Here is a 10,166-nt window from a genome sequence, read left to right on the forward strand (position 1 = left end):
CCGCCTTTTATCTTCCTTTCTCTGAGCACCTGGGACGTCACCTTTAGTAAAGTTTGAAAGCCAGAAATATTGGCCGCTTGGCACGGCTAGTTGGGTAATAAGGCAGTTAAAAGGTTTTTCTCAAAGAGCACTCAGCTTAATTAAAAATGGATATCCAAGTTATAAGTATATTTAAAAGGTCTTTTTGTTTTTTTTATTTGTTTGTTTTCTTGGATCTCTTTGCTGGAAAAGGGCGTTTTCTCAGTAGACTGAATTATTTTTCTCCATTTTGCCTTGTCATTCTTAATGTATGCATGAGAGGCCCTAAGATAACTCCTGGGGGCATGGGACTCCTTGAGAAAAACAGACAAGGTACCACTAACCCCATTTTGGGAAGAAACCTGTTTTTCTCATGGAACCCCAGGAATGAAATGCAGATATAACCCTCTCAAAATCTGTTTTTGCCTCCCAGTCATGCCTATTTTATTAGGCCTTAAAAGCTGCATGTTTTTCTGTCCCTGTCTCTTAAAGGACACCACCCGGAAGCCAATAATCCAATTAGGAGATTGGCAGATGAAAAATCTCATGGCTACTGCGTTTTCTTCTGCTTATGTAGTTATACATGTGTCGTGTATGTGATGTCTATAAAAAAGAGCTCTAATTCATTGACTTAAAAAAGGATAAGTGCTTGAATCAAATATTTTTTAAAAGGGAAGATAAAAGCTATGGTACCTTTCAGTTCACATGACTTTAATTTTTGAGAAATAAAAGCAGCCTTAAAGATTATTGGTAAAATGCAGATGGCATCAAAATGTAAATAGGTGATCTCAATTATGCAGGTCAGATATTAGGTTTGCTAAATGTTTTAAGGTTATAAACTGCCTTTTTTGGTTTTTGAGAACAGTTTGACTTGCCTGCTTCATAATTGGTGAGGCCTAGAGACATATGGAATTAACCACACCCTTAATTATGCTGGAAGGAGTCAAACCTTGGCTGCGACTTCTACATAATTATAACAATTTACTAGGTTCTACATAAAAGTTAAAAATTGCTGGGAGTTACCATTATAACATTTAATTGAAACTACTGGAAAGAGATTTATATGTGAGGTGTGTAACAACAGTAAGATGTGTTTTTAGCAAAAGATGATAAGAAGGCGTGGAAATGTAAATTCTTTCCTAGGCTTGAAGGATTGTTTTGAATTAGATAAGGTAAAGCTGAAGGTTTAATCAAATGATGAAAGGAGTATAAAAATTAATCTTGGTTGGGCACGGTGGCTCACGCCTGTAATCCCAGCACTTTGGGAGGCCAAGGCAGGCAGATCACCTGAGGTCGGGAGTTCGAGACCAGCCTGACCAACATGGAGAAACCCCATCTCCACTAAAAATACAAAATTAGCCAGGCATGGTGGCGCATGCCTGTAATCCCAGCTACTAGGGAGGCTGAGGCAGGAGAATCACTTGAACCCAGGAGGCAGAGGTTGCGGTGAGCCGAGATCACACCATTGCACTTCAACCTGGGCAACAAAGAGTGAAACTCCGTCTCAAAAAAATAAAAATAAAAATAAATTAATCTTGCAAAAGAAATTCCATGTGTGAACATATTAACTAAATTCAAATGGTTATTATATGGTCTTCTGTAAATTGAGCATGGAAATAAAAGCACAACAAGGTACTCTTAAGACACTAATCTGCTCTTTAGCAAAATTTGTAAAAGGTTATAAAAGGTTTTTTGCTATTTTAAAATTTCTAAGTCATCATTTTGGCAAAATAAATAATTTATGGCAATCTGGAGTTGTATTTCATAACATCAGGTATTTTAAATCTCTAACACATAACAGACTTCCCAAAATCAAACTTCAGTTTCAAAATTGTCTTTCCTGATGCCTGGCTTTTTAGATGCTACAGAGGGCCCCTGGAGTATCCAAAAGACAAGGGAACAGGATTATTTGACATGTTTAAGTACATAGGATTGCCAAAATGATGTTTAATCTTCAGGTTAGATTTTAGAGAATTATATTAATATATGTTCCAAAATTGTATGGGATGTCTAAAATTCTAATGTCTGAGTATATGCTATCAATCATAATTAAGGTTATTATGTTAAGTTATTGTAAACCATGGAGATAACCAAATTTATTTGTCAATCATGTTTCTGACTATAACTACCCTGGACCTTTTGTTATTTACACACAATTGTCTTCTTTGATCCTCTTCAAAAGATGGTTTATAATCAGCTATAGAACTTTGACAGGTGCTCTGAAATGCAGGTTTCTGATAACTTTGGAGATTGTGACATTGGAAAAAAGGAAAAACATACAGGACTCATGAAAAGCTGAAATATTTATGAATATCAAGCAAAACAAGAGTTAACTGAATAGCCTAAACTAATACAAAACTGAAGTAATCTTTTTGACTTTTGCTTGAAATATTGCTGATCCTTGTTTTGTTTTTCAGAGTCAAGCAAACTTATTTTGAGCTATTTACAGCCTTTAATAATTGAGTAAGGTATACTCCTGTGAACAAAATTTGGAGTATATTTGTCTCTGTCTCTCTGCCTGGCTTCTCCAGAATTTGGAAACTAGTTGTGAGTATTCTTAATTTATGGCCATATAGTTGTTTGCGTCAGTGCAATAAGAATCCATTTTCTTTTGCAACAGGACACAATTGGAGAAACTGGTTGCAACAAGACACAATTGGAGAAACTGGATGCTTTACTGAGGCTTTGACTGGAAGGGTATGCTTCCCTTTAAGGAGTCAAGCTTGACTTGCAGAGTCAATAAAGCCCCATGGGAGAAACTGGCCTCATACCTTGTGTACACAGTCCCCATACAGGGTTCCTAACCTGCAGTAGGTATAGAATGTCACTTTCCAACAGCCCCAGGGACCATATCTCTTGAAACCTCAAGAAGAGAGGAGTTTGCCCAACTCATCGGTATTTGAGGATAAAAACCCATGGCTAGGCTCAGCTTTAAAAGGTCTCATTTGAGATTCCCTGTGGAACAAAGTTCCATGAAAGCCGATCTAAAAGGCCTATGTAGAAATAATTATTCTTGCTGCACTTTATGCAAATAATCAGGCCAAGTATAAGACTAAAGTCTATTTTGCAAACAACTCAGTCCTATCATGATTTGTTTTTAATAAAAATGAGGACTAGAGAAAGAGAAATAATGTTTCAAAACTTATCATTAGGTTCTAGACTCATTAATTGTTTTTAACTTTTTGCCTACATTTTAGACGAACCCTGCTTGTTCCTGTGAACCAAACAGCAATCTCTGGCTGCAGCTCAGAAAAAAACAAAACGGATGGGTGATGTAAAAATCTGGATCAGTATTCTCATTCTCAGCAATTATCCTGCAAATACTTCCAGGTGATGAAAATAAGTAGGATGCCCACCACTCAGAGGCTTCCTTTTTGGGAAAGTAAGACAAAGGGAGCTAACCAAAGCCAAGCCCCATGCATCCAAATCTCAGCAAGCATAACTATAGCCACCAGTGATCTGGGGGTGACACAAGACATCCTTTTCTCTCCCTGGTTGGAGGAGGACTCAATTCCACTGCTTCACCTTAGCATTCAGCTTATAATAAGGAGTCCATGCAACCCCCCTCAAGACAGATTTTTGTCCCAAACTCAATTCCAAACTTCAGCTCAAAGCCCTAGGAAAGAAAACTGGATCTGAGGAATCCAGAGACAGATGATAATGGAAGTTAAAAGACACAGTACAGGTGAGCATGACTAATTCCTGCTGATTAAGCCAAGCTTCCCATTACACGGATAAAGGTCATGCTAGTATCCATGGCATAAATGAGGTCTAGGGAATTCACAGGCTACTGACAGCAGGGGAGACACAGTGTATGTGGGTAAGAGTGGATATTCCTACCCCTTAGGCCCTCCTTTTAACATGGGTGAAAGCCACTTTGACACCCATAGGTGGCACCCTGTTGTGGCTGCCAGGACTTGGGGATACAAAGACAGAGGAAAGAAAGAGGAATGCCTCACTTTTCCTCCCTCACGTACTCTGGGTATTTGCTAGGAAGAGAAAGGAACCAGGGATGCCTGCTCCCTTCTTTCTAGATGGGTAGCCATTCATCTTCAGTCTGTATCTCCTTTGAATGCCTCCTGAACCCCTGGGACGCCTCTAAAAAAACACCTTCTTTTTTCCTTTTTTTTCCTCTGTCCTCTCTTCAGTGATAGATAATGGTGTCTCTGTACTATGAGACACTCCCTTTAGATGCATCCTCCAAACTGGGAAGAGTTAATTTCCTAAACCTTAGACTGGTTGGTTTAGGATTGGGCTCAGGAGAAGGGAACCCAGAAGTCCAAATGCTGGCAAAAGGGTAGTTTCATTTTTTATTTTTTTAACCAGCTGGGCTTTTGGCCTCCCCTCCCCCTTTGCAAACCAGTGAAAGGCCTTGGGATTTTTTGAGCTGTCCTTACCGTAACCTCCTTGTTTCGTTTTGATATATGTTTCCTAATAACCCAGTTGTCTATTCTCACCTTCAGGCCATCAAACTCCAAATGATCATGCAACCAGAGCCTCGGACGATGGCCTTTTCTGCTGGGGATACTTAGATAAGCCTCTGAGGGAGATCTGACTGCTGTTTTCCCCAAAACAGTGCCCCCTGTTAGCAGAAAGCAGTTAACTTCGGTCATCATCCTTATCCTTACCTTATTCTAACCGCCGTTGGATGTACTTCTTTAGAGGGGGGAACGAGACAGCCAAATGCCTAGGCAGATATAAAGGTGTCCCCAGAGAATCTCCGACCCGCCCCATAAGTGTTTACATCAGATGCTTCTGTGCAGATGAGGGAACCTGCCCAGGGCCTTGTCTGAGCCTGCCCACATGTGCGCTTGGGGAACGGGGTGGAGCACAGGCAGGGGGCGGAGCCTGGATCTTCAGTTCCTGTGTGGTGACCTGGGATTCAATCTGTGAGGTGGGAGGCCTGTTAATAGGACCCCATCTCACTTTGCTGAGTTTTTTTCTTTTTTTTTCCCCTTTTGCCCAACAAAGTGCTGCTCTGCCCACCCTTCAATGTGTCCACATGTCTAAAGTCTCCTGGTCATGTGACATGAACCCAGTTTTAGCTGAACTAAGGAGCAAAATTCTGCAACAATGATGCCTTAAAGACATTTCTGCATGCACAATCATTTCTTTTCTTGTTTTTTTTTTTTTTTTTTTTTTGAGACAGAGTTTCACTCTGTTACCCAGGCTGGAGTGCAGTGGCATGATCTTGGCTCACTGTAACCTCTACCTCCTGGGTTCAAGCGATTCTCCTGCTGCAGCCTCTCAAGCAGCTAGGATTACAGGCATGTGCCACCACGCCTGGCTAATTTTTATATTTTTGGTAGAGACGAGTTTCACCATGTTGGTCAGGCTGGTCTTGAACTCCTGACCTCTAATGATCCACCTGCCTTGACCTCCCAAAGGGCTGGGATTACAGGCGTGAGCCACTATCCCTGGCCACACAATCATTTCACTTAGGAGTTTTATAACTTGCAATAGTTCCTAAGAAAAACAGCATTTTACTGGGGCAAACTACGGTAGATTCTTAGTCTTCTCTTTGGTCGCGGCCTCTGTGATCTCTTTGGAATAGCTCAAGAATGTTGTCTTTTGGTCTTCCTTCTTGGAATGTCTCAGGACAGGTAACATAGGACACTGAGCTGGAGGAACACACAAGCACAGACACAGGGAACTGTTTTCTAAACTCAGGTGTCATTCCTGCTCTGAAAGCAGCTTCTAAATAGAGCAAACAAATCCAACTGGAGCAGAAGTAACCGCATCCCCTTCCATCTATCACCTTATTAGATGAAGACTTTTTTTTTCGAGACAGGATCTCACTCTGTCACCCAGGCTGGAGTGCGGCCGTACGATCATGGCTCACTGCAACCTCCCCCTCCTAGGCTCAAGCAATCTTCCCACCTCAGCCTCCTGAGTAGCTAGGAGGCTACAGCTACAACTACAAGCACCTGCCACCACACTCGGCTAATTTTTTGTAGAGACAGGGTTTCTCAATGTTGCCTAGGCTGGTCTCAAACTCGTGAGCTGAAGCAGTTGTCCCATGCCAGCTTCCCTAAGTGCTGGGATTACAGGCATGAGCCACCGTGGCCTGCCCAAGACTTTTTTTTTTAATGAGAGATTTTAAAAGCTTAACAATGAGAGAATAAACCCAACAGGTCTACCATTCCAACTCACCTTTGCTTTTTTCTTTTCTCCCCTTCCACAGTAGGAAGTATCCTCTCTCAGTACCTAAAGCTTTGATGTCACCTCCTCTAACAGGTACACCATGCAGTGTAGATCATTCCAAGTCTTTGTGAGCACTAAGTTACAGTCTCTTGAAGAATTCCATTGAATTGATTCCAGAGTTGGTATCTCTTTTCTAATCCTCCATTTACATGATAATCACTTGAAATTCAAGGCACCTGTTACTAGGATTGCAAGAAACAGAGGAATCAAATCTTTTTTTTTTTTTTTTTTTTTTTTTTTTTTTTTAAAAGACAGAGTTTCACTCCTGTTACCCAGGCTGGAGTGCAATGGCGTGATCTCAGCTCACCGCGACCTCTGCCTCCTGGGTTCAAGCAATTCTCCTGCCTCAGCCTCCCAAGTAGCTGGGATTACAGGCATGCACCACCGCACCCTGGTTAATATATATATATATATATATATATATATATATTTTTTTTTTTTTAGTAGAGACGGGGTTTCTCCATGTTGGTCAAGCTGGTCTTGAACTCCCGACTTCAGGTGATCCACCCACCTCGACCTCCCAAAGTGCTGGGATTACAGGCGTGAGCCACCACGACCGGCGGAATCAAATCTTTTCTTCTGGAGTTCTTTTAATGCCTTTAAACCAAGGTCCCAGCTCTCATGCTCATTTGAACTAACTCTCCCTCCCAACCCCCCCCCCTCATCTTTTATAGATTTTTCTACAATACTTTCTCCTTACCCTTGTTAAAGCATTTGTTATCACTTCCATCCTTTACTGTTTAATCTTTCTCATAAGCACAAATACGCGTGCACACACATACACACTCACATGAGTTCCCCGTGCCGGCTGCAAGTCTCGGTGCTGTTTTACTGAGCTATCTACGTTGGACCTGTGTTCCCGTTATTCCACAGTATTACCACATTCCAGGAGGAGAAACCATTTTATTGTCTATTTCTTATTTTTATCCACATATCACATTAAAATGGAGCAAAAGAAAGGGTCTCAAACAGACAATATGAGTGCCTTCTTTAAGATGCTGGCCCTATAGAAATAGATTTCATGTTTTCCAAAGAGGACCCGGTACAGCCCAGCCGCGGCCAGTCACTTGGCGCCATCTGCTGGACACGGACAAACAGTCGTAGGCGGGGAACATCAGAACTGACGCATAGGTGCCCACTGCAAACCTGGCTCCCTGATGAACCAGTGGTTTCCCACTGAAACGATGCTTTATATCCCTTTATAACAAATCATCTCTCCAACTTCTTATCAATATCTCAGAAGCTAGGGAGTCTTTTCCACTATAGTTTTCCTATTTCCTCTGCTGGTGCATAAAGTACCTTTGCTTTGTTTAACAAGCAATAAACAATTTTTTGTTTTGCGTATCACTGTATCCCCAGCATCCTGCATAGTGACTGGCACATGTAGGAGCTCCAAAATTGGAGGCTTGTTTGTTTGTTTGTTTGTTTCTTTGGCTTTTAAACGAAATAATAAGTGATTGATATCTGAGTCAGGGAAGATGACACACAGATATTCCTGTTTCCATCAGATAAGTTTTTTTTTTTTTTTTTTTTTTTCTCTAGACTTCCCAGCCTGGGTAGGTGGGTAATGGTTTAGAAGCTCCTAAGGATGAACCTCTTCCCACCGCTAAAGTATTGAATCTGCTAATAATAAGGGAGGAAACACTAATAAATAAATAAATAAATAAATAAATAAATAAATAAATAAATATACCAGGAAAAAACCCTTGTGGGGAGGGGAGACAGGAAGGAATAAGCATTTTGCATTGTAGATTCTCCATGAAACCTGGCCTAGAATTGGATGAGCCTTCAATGCTCAATACACTTTTCAAAAATTGATGATTAACCGATTTGCTCAGTGCAATGGTTAATTTTATGTATTGACGTGGGTAGGTGGACGGGCATGGTGGCTCCACGCCTGTAATCCCAGCACTTTCAGTGGCTGAGGTGAGTGGATCACTTGAGGTCAGGAGTTCGAGACCAGCCTGGCCAACATGGCGAAACTCCATCTCTACTAAAAAAAATAAAATAAAATAAAATAAAAATAACCAGGCCTCGTGTCGTGTGCCTGTAATCCCAGATATCCGGAAGGCTGAGGCAGGAGAATTGCTTGAACCTGGGAAGCGGAGGTTGCCATGAGCCAAGATTGTGCCAGTGCACTCCAGCCTGGGTGACAGAGCGAGACCCTATCAAAAAAAAAAAAAAAAAAACCTAAAATAATAGGGAAGCAGGTATCAGGGAAATAGGGAAGCAAAGGAGGCAGGTCTCGATGGCTAACTCAGTATGGGCAGAAGAGTCAAAGCTGCCTCCAAATTTCTAACTTAGCAAATGGGCGAATGTTGACAGCTGGAATTAAAACGAAAAATAGAGAGGATAAAGCAATTCAGCCAACAGTAATACATTTAGGATTGTTGTCAGAGGCATTCGAACCAGAGCAACTCCATCTTGGCTGAGGACTAGGAAAAATGAGGCTGGGACTTGCTGGGCTGTCCTCCCCGAAAGTTAGATATTCCTAGCCTCTAGATGTTTGTGGCTAAGGGAACAGATTGATAACATTTACTAAACAGACCCAGACTTAGGAGTGTCCTGTGTAGAAAGCAAAAACTTTCTTCCTCTAAGTTTCCCTTGTTAAAGATTAAATCATAAGTGTTAGAAGTAATAGTTCCTTTTAAAGACGAACTTCCTTCAAGCCTCCTTGCTTTGTGCTAATAACTCTTTGTTAAGCCCCATCCTATGTTAAACATGCTCACAGGCACATAGTACATTCTATGTCCTTGTACTTTAACCAAGATATCTGTGCTGGACGTGCTCACAGGCATGTCCCAGCTCGCAGCCTATGCCTATGCCCCTTCCTTATTTGGGAATGTTATTACTTTTCTAAGTCCTTTAGTAAGCAACTTCCTTCTTTCCCTTGTTCTCCATTGCTTTCACCTATTTAGAAAAGTTTTAAATTGTCAGCCAGTCGAGTTCAGTTTAGATTGTAAGGTCTGGCTCCAGCCAATGGAGACAGGGCAGAGTAGCAGGGACAAGCTGTGTAAGGGATAAAAATTGCTTCCCATTCCCTTTGAAAACTGGCACAAGACAGGGATGCCCTCTCTCACCACTCCTATTCAACATAGTGTTGGAAGTTCTGGCCACGGCAATTAGGCAGGAGAAAGAAATAAAGGGTATTCAATTAGGAAAAGAGGAAGTCAAATTGTTCCTGTTTGCAGATGACAAAATTATATATTTAGAAAACCCCATCGTCTCAGCCCAAAATCTCCTTAAGCTGATAAGCAACTTCAGCAAAGTCTCAGGATACAAAATCAGTGTGCAGAAATCACAAGCATTCTTATACACCAATAACAAACAGAGAGCCAAATCATGAGTGAACTCCCATTCACAATTGCTTCAAAGAGAATAAAATACCTAGGAATCCAACTTACAAGGGAAGTGAAGGACCTCTTCAAGGAGAACTACAAACCACTGCTCAACGAAATAAAAGAGGACACAAACAAATGGAAGAATATTCCATGCTCATGGATAGGAAGAATCAATATCATGAAAATGGCCATACTGCCCAAGGTAATTTATAGATTCAATGCCATCCCCATCAAGCTACCAATGACTTTCTTCACAGAATTGGAAAAAACTACTTTAAAGTTCATATGGAACCAAAAAAGAGCTGCATTGCCAAGACAATCCTAAGCCAAAAGAACAAAGTTGGAGGCATCACGCTACCTGACTTCAAACTATACCACAAGGCTACAGTAACCAAAACAGCATGGTACTGGTACCAAAACAGAGATATAGACCAATGGAACACAACAGAGCCCTCAGATATGATACCACACATCTACAATCATCTGATCTTTGACAAACCTGACAAAAACAAGCAATGGGGAAAGGATTCCCTATTTAATAAATGGTGCTGGGAAAACTGGCTAGCCATATGTAGAAAGCTAAAACTGGATACCTTCCTTACC

The 10,166-nt window shown here is 41.2% G+C and overlaps 1 protein-coding gene across 4 annotated transcripts in view; it reads right to left on the reverse strand.

Annotated features, from left to right (window-relative positions):
- CCDC3 (coiled-coil domain containing 3) overlaps nucleotides 1-4,743 on the reverse strand; it is a 177,318-nt gene extending 172,575 nt beyond the window's left edge. For 3 of the 4 annotated variants that reach the window (XM_054436286.2, XM_054436287.2, XM_054436285.2), the window contains exon 1: nucleotides 4,647-4,743. The gene's annotated coding sequence lies outside the window, so the exon portion shown is untranslated. The remainder of the gene's footprint in view (nucleotides 1-4,646) is intronic. The other variant, XM_054436289.2, reaches the window with a different exon arrangement.
- Between the last annotated feature and the right edge of the window lie 5,423 nt (nucleotides 4,744-10,166).

Source organism: Pongo pygmaeus, chromosome 8 (assembly GCF_028885625.2).
Source record: "Pongo pygmaeus isolate AG05252 chromosome 8, NHGRI_mPonPyg2-v2.0_pri, whole genome shotgun sequence".
Classification (NCBI taxonomy): Eukaryota; Metazoa; Chordata; class Mammalia; order Primates; family Hominidae; genus Pongo; species Pongo pygmaeus.